Raw genomic sequence first — 14,464 nt, 5'->3', positions numbered from 1 at the left:
CCTTATGATAGAGTGTAGGCGAGAACTGCCCTTTTGTAACTCAGTCCCACATCTCCTCTTTTCCTTTTCTCTGCAATGCTTAAACTGAAATACTGATGTGAGGCCATCATGTTTTGACTTTCTCAATCTGCTGCTTGTGAGGTAGAGAAACTCACCTATAAGGTAATGCCATGTGTTTTTCTTTTCTGAACGTTCAGTGGAGGGAGAAGATTGCTGGCAAAGGCAGCAGCCAGATGTCAGTCACAACTAGTTCAGCTGTATTCCTAGTTCTGAACTCATCCGGAAAGACAATGAGATTATAGAATTAAGCAGGGTTTTTGTTGGGGGGGGGGGCTGGAGTGTTGCTTTTTTGATAACCAGTGTGGGATCATGATAGGATATGGTGCTATTTTACACAGACTAGTGGCCAGTCTCTCCTGGCATAGCTAGCGCCGTGCTGCGGGGGAGGGAGCAGAGGCGCTGACGCCTGTGCCCAACCCTAGTTGTGAGTGTCCTGCATTGTGCTGGGAGGTTGGACTAGACGACCCAGGAGCTTTCCAACTCTGATATTCTATTACTAGGAAATAAGCCCGCTGCAGGCTTAATGCAGTGGGCGCTAGCGGGGCTGGGGAGGCGCGCTGGCGCTGGGGCGGGTCAGGCAGGGCGGCACGATCTGGCGGCACGGGCTACCTTGTGTTGATGGAGCCTGGATGTGAGCGGCTGGGTCGGCGGCGAGGCAGTCGGTGTCGGCGGTGGAGGGTGGGAGGGCGGGCCGCACGGCCGCGGGGCAGGGTCCAGAGCCGGAGAGTGCGGCAGCAGGCGGCGGCCGGCGTGGCGGGTGGGGTGGTGGTGCGCTGCCATTGGTGTGGTGGAGTGTCAGGCGTCGCGGAGGCCACGGGCGGGCCGCGGCAGCTTGCGGCAGCAGAGCACGTCACGAGGCAGAGGCCATCCGGGCTGCATTGGAGCAACGAAATGGCAGCGAGCGGCGGCAGATAGGGAAGCTGGAAGGACGGCAGTTCGGGAGGCGCTCCGCGTGGCTCGTGATTGGTCCCTTGCCGGCAAACTGACACTCGGAGGGCCCAATCGGCAAGCGCAAAGCGCCTGCTGATTGGGCACTCCGAGTGTTAATCCAGAGGAAGGGGCCTATGGGCACCCTTCCTCATCACGGACAGGGCTCACCCTCGGAGCCCTTAACCGAATATTTAATCCGCTCCGCTAGGAGCGGGTTAAAGATTATGATTCTATGATTCTGTCCCATGTAACCATAGCCAGCTTTCCCCACAATCAGGGCTGCTCCACCAGAGATGGAGAAAAAATTCTCTTAGCTTTTCATTGCTTGCTAAAGAAGGAAGCTCAAAGCAGTTTACTCTACTCGAAGGAACCTCAAAGCAGTTTACAGTGCCGTTTTTTCTCTACCCGAAGGAAGCTCAAAGCACCTTTCCTCTCCCCACAACAGACACCCTGTGGGGTGGGTGAGGCTGAGAGAGCCCTGATATCACTGCTCTGTCAGAACAGCTTTATCGGTGCTGTGGCAAGCCCAAGGTCACCCAGCTGGCTGCATGTGGGGGAGTGCAGAATAGAACCCGGCATGCCAGATTAGAAGTCCGCACTCCTAACCACTACACCAAACTGGCTCTCAAAGAAGACATGGTCCCCATTAATGAGCAAAAGGAAGATGGCCTCTTCCCCTATGTTTTGCCCAAGCAGCTTTTGGCAAAGCTCTTTCAGCAGGTGCCAACCTGCAAATGAGCAAGATTAACTTCCCGTCCTTTCTAGTGTGGCTCCCACTTTATGGAATGGACTACCTGTGGAAGTTAGGGAAGCTCCCACTCTCCTGGCTTTCTGCAAACTATGCAAAACTGAAATATTCAAGAGGGCTTTTCTACACAGGAACTTTTTGTTACTGCAATCTATTCACCTTACTTGGATTTCTAGCTTCATATCAAGGAACATAAAGACATTTTTTTTGGTGTTGTTAATCCCTCACACACAAAGTCTATGGTGTTCTCTGTTCCAAATCTCAATTGAACTGATCATGGTCTTGGTCCCCACTGGCTCAGAGATGATCTTCTGAACTGCCAGCCAAAGAGCGTAAACTGAAGGCTAACACAGAAAAAAGGAGAGTCCAAAAGCACCAACAAAGATTTATTCAAGGATCTGAAACATTGTACACCAGCCTGAGTACCACATCCTATACCTGAGCCCCAAGTGATTTTGGTTCCTCCAAAGTCTCCGTTTAGGCGTGATATACCATCACATGTTATTTCAGAAGAGAAGATTGAAACCGAAGTGATGGCAATCTGAGCTCCATGCATGCCCAAAACTAAACCCAATCCACCTGTTCCATGGTCACAACTTCCTCCTTCCATTCCCTGGCCTCCGCATCCATATCTGTATTTTTTTTTTTTTATCCCTGGCATATCTTGCTGAGTGAGGTGATTATTATGCCCCAAGAACTAGAACGGATCTGAATTGGAGTTGACTATACCAGCACAAATTGCCTTCTGCGCCTGTTTCTAGGGGAGTACTCTCCCCTGTTTCTGTCTCCAATGTGGAGGAAGATGAGGATTGGGCTCCCCGCTCCCATGTCTGAAATGAAGTATAAAATGGAGTTGGTACATATCCTAATCCTAAATTAAGGACTCTGCATTAATCTGGAGCTAATTGTTTTGTAGATAGATTGACTAATTCTTCTGTCAGAGGTTGGGCTTCTTGCCTTTCTCTTTAAAAGGTGCCCTCTCTCTGTTTCTGGCATAAGTTGATCTAAATTGATACCACGGTGAACCTCTAAAGGAGCCAATGCCAGACCCAGTGGAAGATCCCTTCTCTGAAGAGTCAAGATCCGAATCAGATAAAAGGTTAGCCCATTGTACTTGCTTATGAAGGGTGTCATTTAGCCATCTGTAAAAGCATGATGGCTCGTAATCTTGGGCCATCCCTCTTAGTGCAATCCTTCTCAAACTTACTGGAACGGATAGACTTGTTTAAATTGGCAAGATTGGTCAAATTGAACAGTTTCTTTAAGGATTCCCCTCTGCTTGTCTCAATCCTTTTAAACCCTGGTCCTCTTTTGTTCCCTCTCTTAAACTACCATAATTTTCTGTATTTTTAAAAGTAGTCGAAAGAGACATAATAAAATCGAGAATACATTCCAAGAACATCGGTATAATATATCAAATGAAGATAGTGAAAGATTAGCTAGTTACATCTGAGTCCAAAATAGAGGCTACAAAATATGGAGTAGTTGATATTTTTCCACTGCAGTTTACTGTATACTACTTAGGCAATAGAAAAACCGGATAGCAAAAAACCTCTGCCTCAGTTTTTGCTAATTGTCAATCTTGAAATGTAGTTTATCCAATTATATGTACTTTTGTGATAAGTGGTATGTGGGTCAAACCATTAGAACTATAAGAGCTCACATTGTTGAGCATAGGTCTAGGGGAAAAACATCAATTTAACTTAACACACTACTTCCAAGAATAGCATAAAGGAATGAAAACAACTCAACATGAACATTCTGATTTACAGAGACGTTTGTTACAGGAAGAATGCTTCTTTATCACAGGGTGTCCACATTGCATCCCAATGGGCTCAATACAGCCTGGGAAATGGGGGCATTTTAAAAACTTTTTGTAATTTTCTCTAAATTTGTGATTTGTGATATACAAATGTATGCATCACTTAAAATATACTAATGAGATTGTAAGGCATCTGGCTCACAGAGGATAAGTCTCAGTCCCCTCTACCGTCACTCTCTTGTTAACAACATGGAGGATTAGTAGATACAAGGCGTATACCTCCTGCAGTCGCTCAGTAAGTATTTCATTGGAATGATTAAATATATTTTAGAGTGTAGATAGTAATTATTATCCAACCTTGGTTATAGGTTAAGAATTGAGACACAAGCCACTGTGAGCCAGGTTCCATGAGAGCTTATGTCTTGACATATGGTGAGTTTTATTTATGCATATAATTTCTATGCATAATGAGGATGTTTCATATGGTGTTTCATATCTGTGTTTTTGTTGTTTGTAATCTTTTAGCTAATGCGACTGAAGAAAGTAATGAAACAGGATTTGTTTGCAACAGAAACCTGTTCAGCATGCCTTACTGAGAACTTTTCCTCTGGCTTGTCAAAGATTGGATAATAAACAGGACTCATAATTTGATTAACAACTTATTGCATTATTATTTACACATGCATATACACAAACTGGGTTTTTTCCTCTGATCTTCATTGTGTGCTCCTGTTGTTTGAAGTATTGAAGCTCCCTCAGATCTAAGCCCAAATAAATGGATAGGAGACTCTGCCTCAGCATTCCCTACAGAAGATCTATGTGTATATGTTTTTTTGGGGTGGGGGTGGGGGGAGGAACTGTAGGCCTAAAAGCATACCTTTGTATTTCAAAGTTTCACATGATCACATTGGTTTCAGTTATGCAGTTATTAAAATCGAATGTATGGATTTTATTGACTTGAAAGATGCCTAATTTCATGTCTCTATCTATCATCAATATTGCAAATTCTGTGTTGCTCTATCAATACATGGTGCTGCTCTTCAATTTTGCCCCTGCCCCCATGGTTTTCACAAAGTGCATGGCCCTGCTGTAGCCTACCTACCGGGGTTTGCAGAGATTTACCCTCTTCCCCTATTTAAATTATTAGAGAGAAAGCCTCTTGGATCATCTCTCCATTGTCTTAAGAGTAGGTCTGATCGATTAGAAAAAGTCAAGATTGAGCCCCTCTCAGAGTGTACAGTTTATCACAGCCATTTTAGATTCAGTATCTGCCAGAAGTTTCTTACTACCTGGCAGAATTGAGACTCTTACTAATAACGGTTAAGGGATGTACCTGTAACCATTTTCAGACTTTAATATCCAATGTCTCCTCAGCCTGATGGCTTTCTAAACAGCTGTACTGCCCCTAGCATGCCTTTTGATGTACCCTGTACAACTCCAGTTTCTGTCCCAGTTCAAACTTGATCATAAGTACAGGTTAATGATACCCAGACCTGTGGTCAGTTCCCTACAGTGCTGGTCTTTGACTAAAAACCTGAATCAGGATATTCCTTTGGTGTTCCTCAATATGAGATTATTTTGACTCCTGATGCTTCCTTGTTTGGTTGGGGAGCACATTGTATGGTGTTCTCAGCCAAAGGATCCTGGTCTATTCAGGAAAGGTTGCTGCATACTAATATCATGGAGCTGTGAGCAGTTTACAACACTTCTAGCTGCTTCTCAGATATGCTACAAGCTGAATTCTTGTTCAAATGGACAATACTACCACAATGTTTTATTTGAACATATGGAGGCCGGGGGGGGGGGGTGACAAGTTCCAGACACCGGTGCCAGGAGGCCATGGCAATGTGTGTGGTCCTGGTCAATAAAATGACATACAATGATTCAGGCCACCCAGAACTCTGATATTCTCAACACAGAGATGGATTTATTGAGGGTGGTTATCTCTTTCACTCACAAGTAGTTCATCAGGGACATTTACTTAGAACCAGCATTTGCCCTATTGGGGAGTCACAGATGTGGGCTTTTTTGCTACAAGAGCAAACACCAAGGCTTCCAGATCAGGGAGCAAGCTGGGCTCCATGGGAGACACGTTTCAGGTCAGGGACATAGACTTTCCAGTTCGGGGGGGGGGGGGGGCTTGAGCCAGGACCCAGTGACATCATAGGGAAAAGCCAATGACATCACAGGGATGGGCCTATGGAGGCGGGGGTATAGAGAATTTAGGGAGGGAAATGTACAGAGTACAAGTAGCTATCTTCTCACTTCAAACTCATATCCTGTGAATACAAACATATTTTGAAGTAATTCAGAATAATGCCCATAGCCATGACTCCAAAGAAAACCCACAGTTATGCTACTTAGAATGTTATATATCTTGATTTTTTAGCACACTGCTTAAAAACTCCACCTTAAAAACACAGATATTCAGAAAAAACACTATTAAAATCACATAAAGCAGTTTATGGGAAATGACTGCTTTCCTGTGCGTAGTTAATTTCTGCTCTCTAGTTCAACTTGTAAAACATATTTGGCTTCACCAAATGATCTCCAGATAGCTGAAATACAACTTTAACTTTTAATTAACAATACAAACTATTTATTTACATTTTTAAAAATTACAGTAGAATGAAATATTCTAGTTTTCTATTAGCCATTCTCTTGCTCCCAGAAGCATCCTGTCCTGCAATATCCTACCTGTCCATCCCAATTACCCTATACAGCAGTGGTTCTCAACCTTGGGGTCGCGACCCCATTTGGGGTCGCTTGGCCCCTCCCCCAGGGTCGCCAGGTTGCCCACTGCGACAGTGGGAGGGTGGTGGTGGTGGAGGTGGCAGCCAACGGAGGCGGCGGAGCCATGGCAATGGCTGCCTCCACACTGCCTCAATGGTTGTGCGCTTGCGTGCACCTGCATACAGCAGGCGTGCATGCTGCTGCCGCCACCAAGTGGGAGTTGCCGCAAAGGTAAGGTTGAGAACCGCTGCTATACAGATTGCCTTCTGTAAGTTCAACCCTCTTATCAAGAAATTAAATTTTTTTTTAACCCTGTACATAAATGACACTGGGTGTATTGCTTCTGATTGATGTTCATTGTATGAACTTAGTTATAACTTTTAAGATCAAATTCCTGAGAGATCTGTTTGTGCCCATGAAGAAGAAGAGCCATGTAACTGAGCCTCGTCCATCTCATGCTTGACCTTGCTGCCATGACTGTCTGGGACTAGAACTGTTCAAAGTTGTTCCGCAGCTGCTTTGTACTCTCCTTTGCACTAGCAGGAAGAAGTTCTGCTTGATGAAACTGGGGATAACTTTTTTTGAAGAGCTGTGTTAAATGTGTCCAGACAACCAAACACAAGCATCAGTAACTGTAGCATGAAGTAAGGAGCACATCTCAAGAAGCTTTGTGCATATCTATCTGCTTTTGTCCCTGGATCCCCTCTCTTCTCAGAAGGTACATTCTCAAAAACCTGAATCAACTTCCTATAATTTGAAGCCACTGACTGTAAGGAAGTTGCTCTAACAGTCTACCTAGTGGGGCAAAAATTGTCTCAGATTTACGTTCTCTGCCTGCTGGAAGTGTTTAAGCAAAGCAAGACATTTTGGTGAAGTTTTCAGAGAGGTTAGCATCATGTTAGATAACTCACTCAGAAAATTTCTACACATAGAAACATTTTCTGTCACATCTTGTACCTCTAAGTTTACGGCATGTGCAAAACAATGAACATATAGTGCCCTTGGCTCCTCAGCCTTTACAACAGCCTGTACTCCACTAAGACATCTAGCAATATTCAATGCTCCATCATAGTCAAGAAAAAAGATCAAAGTGACAAGAGTATATCTTTCAAAACAGAAAACTTTTCGCACTCATGGAGTCCGTTTCATAAAATCCATAAAAAAATTTCTCCACAAACATATCCTCTGTAGATATTCGGAAGCAAAATGAAAGCTGTTCTTGTGTGGTAATATCTGTGGTGTCATCAATAATTACACTATAATAATCATCTTCTTTAATCTCACTACTTTCCATTATGACACATGATAGCAAGCATTTCATTCACAATGGTAGGTAAAATCCATTTGCAGTTTGTACGATTCAACCATGATTTCTGCTTTGGAAAATATTCAGTGTGTAGCAGCAAGAGCTGTTTCTGGTTAGACTTTTCCTCATTATGACTGTGCATTGCACTGCGCTGACAGGCAGGATACCTTACTGAAGATAAAAGTTCTGATGATAAAATTGGGGGTCACCACAACATGAGGAACTGTATTAATGGGTCGCAGCATTAGGAAGGTTGAGAACCACTGCTCTAAATGAGGAGCTAAATGAAGCCTGGCAGAAGAGTACAGTAGTCTTACAGGCCCTGCGCAACGTTGATGGCTCCATCAGGGTCCTTAGCTCTCCTGGAAGCTCATTCCACCAGGCTGGGGCCAGGGCCAAAAATGCCCTGGCCCTGGTCGAGGCTAGGTGAATGTCCCAGGGGTCAGGGATAACTAACAACTAACAGATTCGTACCCACAGAACGTAGTGCTCTGCGGGGGGCATAGGCAGACAAGTGGTCCTGCAGGTAGGTAGGGCCCAGGCCATGTATAGCCTTGAAGGTTAAAACCAGAACTTGACTCAGAAGCAGACGGGTAACCAGTGCAGATGTTGTACCACCATCTGAATATAGGTCTTCCAAATGCAGCCACATATTGTATCAGCTACAATTTCCTGATCAACGCCAAGGGAAGGCCCACATAAAGCGAGTGACAGTATAACCTGGAAGTGACCGTTGCATGGATCACTGTGGCCATGTGTTCTGAGGACAGGTAGGGTACTACTAGCCGTGCTTGGCGAAGATGGAAAAACACCATCCGGGCTGCTTTAGTGATCTGAGCCTCCATGGAAAGGGAGGCATCAAAGATTATCCCCAAATTCCTGGCTGAAGGCACAGGTGTTAGTTGCACCCCATGGAAGGCGCACTGCCTGTTCCTGCTCCTTCCCATCTAGCCGTCTTGGAGGGGTTGAGTTTCAGATGACTCTGCCTGAGCCATCCAGCCACTGCTTCCAAACATCTGGTGAAAATGTGCTCAAGCCTAGAACATGATGTAAAATTGAATATTAATATTTATTAAAATTAAAAACCCAAGGCTTAAAGTATAGCCTCATTAAAATTCAGGTGTACATTCATATTATGAGCCTCTTGTGGCGCAGAGTGGTAAGGCAGCCATCTGAAAGCTTTGCCCATGAGGCTGGGAGTTCAATCCCACCAGCCGGCTCAAGGTTGACTCAGCCTTCCATCCTTCCGAGGTCGGTAAAATGAGTACCCAGCTTGCTGGGGGGGTAAATGGTAATGACTGGGGAAGGCACTGGCAAACCACCCCGTATTGAGTTTGCCATGAGAATGCTAGAGGACGTCACCCCAAGGGTCAGACATGACTCGGTGCTTGCACAGGGGATACCTTTACCTTTAGCTTTACATTCATACTAATGCCTCAACTGACCAGATGTGTTTCGGCATGGCTGCCTTTATCAATGGCCAGGCATAAATAGAACAGCATACATAAAATACAGGAAAAGAAGTATTAAATATACAGTAGGCTCCTTTACATACAATGATTTAAGATGTTTAATATTTAGGACACAAAGGCCCTTAATTGATTCTATGGATCAGACAGCCAGATAGAATTCTTTGAGGCCTCTTCTGTTTCTCAAGCAGGCCCTGGTCCAGATGAGCACTTCCAGTGTCCAGTGAGTGTCCTGTAGGAGTCAGCCTTTCTCCAAAAGATAACTGAAACCATGGCATGCCTCCATGTTCACCAAATGGCTTGTTTGTTTGTTTTTCAAATGGGAAGCTCCATAGCAATGTTCTTACACTGCACAAGAATCTCAGTTTGTATGAAAAAAGTTTGATAACCCCCTCCACCAATCCACGTAATTGCATTTTCATCAGGGTAAACATTTACACCAGCAGGACCTATTACCTTCTCCATTCCCCCCAAAACAAGCAGCTCATTAAATCACTGAGAATCTCTAAAACTCTTCAAGCCAGCATTTTTTCCCATCAGAGGCTTCTTGCCCGATCCCTTTCTGTAACGCACTGGATCCCAGAGGGCAAACATAATGAGGCGTGGAAGCTGAGCTAGGAGACTATTCCCATGGGGCAGTGTTTTTATAAAATAAAAAATAAAAACCCAAAAACTTCACCCAAACTCTTTCAGCTATGGAAGGTGGACTGTATGATGAAGGAAATATTATTGCATTGCTATATACCAATGTAATCAAAACGTGTAGTAATTTAATACATGTTATGTTTTTTACAAATGGCTGATGTCTTGGGGACAGCTTTGGCAGGGGCAGGAGTGTGATAGGTGAGATGTACACAGGTCACTAATGGCCGACATAATGGTAGGATGGCAGGAAAAATAACTCCATTTGGGAATTCCTCATTTGGAAACAGTGAGTCAAGATCCAAAGGGTCTTATTGTAAGACTTGTTGTAAGGGAGCATTTGGAAAATGCAGGGAAAAGGAGCATGGAATTTGGATCGCCTGGGGTGGCTGATTTTTGTGTGAAACTTTTTGAATTTTATGGATCATTATAAGAATAAGAATGCTGACGTGCAGGTTTGCTGCACTGCAGAAATGGTGAAGGTTCTTTTACCGCACAGAGCTCCTGTATACACATAGTAATGTAGGGCCCTTAACATGATGGTTATTGGTTTCACTGAAACAAGATTCCTTCCCTAAGCTGTTTTCAGCAGCTTAAATACTTAATTGTTTGAGCGTGATCCTAGCTTCCAAATTAAGAGGAAGGAAGGAATTTTTGTCTTCTTATTCTGTTAGCTGAATAGAACTGTCTGTATCTGCTAGAAAAAATTCTGGTTGAACTTGCATACTGTTCCCATGACTTGTCTCCTTCCCCCTAACCAAGGCACATGACTTCCTGTGCTGTGACCTTGTTGGAACGCTTGTTATATTACATCTTTGCGGTAACATAAATGTATAAGTTGTGAATAAGGGAGATAAGATGGGCAGAGTAATGCATAGCAAAGTGCTTTTAATATCCCTCAGGTGCATTGATTGCAAGCACTACAATGAAGAGAAAACTGTATGCTAACTTCTGGGCACTGGCGTCTTTGAATCTTAAAGCGCCTAGCAAAACAAAAGTGCATGGTAAAACAGCCCTCTGCATCTAGTTAACAGTTGCAGTTTTCGCTTGCAGCATGTTATGTTAATTCAATGCATAATTTAGGCAAATTTGTTGGGCATCTATTGGGATGGAAGATCCTGAGTGTTAGATTTATTCTTTTCAGCCTATTACTTCAAATGGATTAGTCTGCCCTCCTTCCTTCTCCTTTTTCATTTCTCACCCGTTTGAGGTCCTTTACCTTCTGTTTGCCCCACAAATTTTGCTGCTGTCTCTGTTAAGGTGACCAGATTGTCCCACTTTTGGAGGGACATCTGGGAGTACCTGGCAAATTGTAGTTATGATGAAATAAATAAATAAATAAATAAATAAATAAATAAATAAATAAATATATATAAAGGACCACACTAAGGATAAACATAAAGGATAAACATAAAGGACCACACTAAGCCAAAATAGAATCGTACTCCAGAAGCCTTGACAGAGGCGCAGGATAAATGCAAGTCTCAATGGAAAATGAACTAAGCCGTATGTATATTAGTCTTATTCATGATAGATATAGTCATTTTTAATTCATTTAAGATTTGACTGGACAATTAAACAATGTTATACATGAGCTTTCAGTAGGGTTGCCAGGTGTGGGTTGGGTGGTACCTGGAGACTTTGGTGGTGGAGATGGATGTGGGTGGGATTTAGGGTGGGGAGGGGCCTAAGTGGAGGATAATGCTGTGGAATCCACCTTCTAAAGCAGCCGTGTCATCCAGGCGCACCAATCTCTGCTAACTGGAAATGAGGTGTAAAACCAGGGGATTTCCAGGTCCGACCAGAGAACTGGCATCCCTAGCAGTCTTTCCTATTAACTCTTCCAGAAGTCACAGGTAAAATAGGATGAACACCAGATCTAATGCTTCAGTATACTCATAGTACCCTTTTGTCTCTACAACATCAAATAACTATATTGAATCTAACGATTAAATGGACCTACTCACCCAAAAATCTAGCCTTTTAGTACATAAAGAGAAAGGAAAAAGGAATGATTAAATCGACTTGGAGATGACAATGACAGAAACTATTTATCTACCGTGCCATGCTGATCTTTTAAAAATACCTTCATTAAATATCAATAAGAAGATGTACGGATGGTTTATACCCTAACAAAAATGCCAAAAATGGTATTGACATCGTCTTTCAGTTGCTGGAGAGGTTAAAAAGCAAGTTGGTATATTTATCCATATTCGATGGGTTTGGTCAAAATGTTTTGGTAAGAAATACTTCAGATTCTAACAGAAATTATTCATTGTGAGATCGCACGTAATCCAGTTACAGTTCTGTTAGGCTATCTTAATATGTTAGAAACAATAAGGAGCTTATAAGGAATTTGCTAATAGCAGCTACAATTTGAGTAGCAGAATATTGGAAGCAGAAGGTATTACTTATTATGGCGGAATGGCTCTGGGTAAAATATGTACCTGGAGAAAACAGTTTGTAGACATAGCTGGGATGTTAAACAACTGATTCAGGATATTTTGTTATGATACGTTATCTTTTTATTGTTCTAGATCAACATTAAAATCCATACATTTTTAAGGAAGAGATACATTTTGGGCAATAGCCATATGCTGTACCTTGTATGACTATTATACTTAGAACATTAGTATTGTACTATTATGACAGTAAATTTAAAACATTTCAAAAGATGTGTCATCTGGGCATGGAATTGGGATCACTGTGAGGGCCACGGTAGTTATGTTTCCTACACTGTGCAGGGGATTGGACGAGGTGACCCTGGAGACCCCTTTCAGCACCATGATTCTATGATTCTGTAACCTGTAGCCAATACCCAGCTGCTTTCAGTGTCTCAAGCCTATCAGTCCTTGCCTTTCAAGCAAAGCTTTCCTCATTGCCATAGGGATGGTTAGGCTATAATGCTGAGTATCCTGCTAAATGATGTCACAACCATCTTCAGACATGCCTAAAGCTTGCCCACAGTGGTGGCTGTGCAGTCTGCAAAGACCTGCTCGGTGGCATACACCTTGCTGTTATGGCTTTTGCTAACCTCTTCCTTTGCATATTACTGGCACCTCTTATGGGGCTAGCTCTTGTGTCCCATTGCAAACTCCCCATTCCAGACTCTCAGACCAATGTTCTTGAGCCCAAAGGCTCCATGGAAGAAATCTCGACAGCTGACTCTGAACCCTCCTTGAATGAGCTCTCACCTCAGGAGACTTCTGTTTCTCCCCCTTCGGGCTTATTGCGACGTCAAGATGACACCATTCAGGGTGAGGGTGAAATCTTTGAAAAGCAGCTGAACGAGAAGTTGACTGAGCTCATCCCAAACACACCAGTGAGGAGACTCATCTCTCACATGATCCGCATCCTGAAAATAAATTGCACATCACCCACACTCCAGGTGGCTTGTGCGAAACTCATCGCTGAAACAGACCTCCTCATGAAAGTCTTTAGTGAGCACGTCAAAGAAACATCCTCCCTATGGAGTATTTGGCCCTCCTTGGATGCAGCTGATACGACCACAACAAGCACACCATAACTGGAGAAGGCTTCAGGCAGGCTGGCAAATGACGGGATTCCAGCATATGGATATGGAAACAAGCTGCTCTGGGCTATAATAGTGACCACCATCATTCTGATTATCGTAGCTGTTATCTGCCTAATTCAGGCCTTGTCTCTGTGTTCTGCAGCCGAGGAGAAGAGCTTTCCGGGCAAAGAAAAGAAACCCCTGCCGGATGAAGAGATTCCCAGAACACCCTCTCCATTGAGGGATAAGCCTCTTTGGTTCAAAGATATCTATTATAACCTGGATGAACTAGAGATTAAGACACTGGACAAACTTCATGACAAAGAATCCTTTGAGGAAGTGGATGTGACCAGTTGGAGCATGGAAACAACATCATTACGAGAGCCCAGAGTTGAAAAAATACTATCTGAACCCATGCTGGAACAATGGATTCCCCCTGTTACTCCACCTCCATCACCAGGAGAACTCACTCCTCCTCCTCCTCCTCCTCGTCCACCACCACCTTCACCTGCTCCTGAACCAACATCACCTGCTCCTGAACCACCACCACCACCACCTGTTCCTCAATCACCACAACCTGCTCCTGAACCACCACCACCACCACCACCACCTCCTCCAACACCTTCTACTCCTTCTGATAAGTCCATTGAGAAAAAGATTGCAGAAACAACAGAGGCCACCAGTCCAAAAGCAGCATCTTCAGCAACAGATGAAGGCATAGAGAGCTCTGCTGAGAAATCGGAGAACCCCCTTTCAACAGAAGTTATGAGTGAAGAACCAAAAAGTGGAAAGAGGAATGGTGAAGGTGAAGGTGAAGAAGATAAAGAAGAGAGTGACTGATCTCGCTCATGAATATTTACATAATCTGTAATAAAGTTATAGTGTTGCTTCTATTAAACATGTGATTAAAAACACACCTCTGACATAAATTGTTTTGTTTGGGTTTGACCAAAAATCTGCAGTCATGTTTCCATCTGTAGAAAGAGCAGTCATTATTTATAGATTTATTTATATTAAAATGTTTATATTGCCCTTCCCCGTGGGCTCTTATCTAATAAGAATGCTCCTGACTTCTGAGCCTTTCATTGGGGCTTATATCCACTCCTGGATACTGTGTGGGAAAGGAAGGGTCACCACAAAATATTCATGCTTGTTGCAGAGGGGAAATTTAAAGCGCCGAAAATCAAAATGCAAATCGAATTCAGCGTAGAATTCATTCAAACTGGGACTCGGTAAAAAGCCCCGAGCAGACTACACCCTGGTGTTTTGGGTGGGCAAAGGGATTACCACTCTTATCCAG

General features: G+C 43.5%; 1 protein-coding gene across 3 annotated transcripts in view; it reads left to right on the top strand.

Moving 5' to 3' along the window:
* TTYH2 (tweety family member 2) overlaps positions 1 to 14,464 on the top strand; it is a 104,737-nt gene that overhangs the window by 39,143 nt on the left and 51,130 nt on the right. The gene's annotated exons all lie outside the window — the stretch shown is intronic.

The sequence above is a fragment of the Paroedura picta genome, chromosome 3 (assembly GCF_049243985.1).
Source record: "Paroedura picta isolate Pp20150507F chromosome 3, Ppicta_v3.0, whole genome shotgun sequence".
Taxonomy (NCBI): Eukaryota; Metazoa; Chordata; class Lepidosauria; order Squamata; family Gekkonidae; genus Paroedura; species Paroedura picta.
Note: the sequence above shows the minus strand (reverse complement) of the source record. Positions and strands in the feature narration are given on the sequence as shown.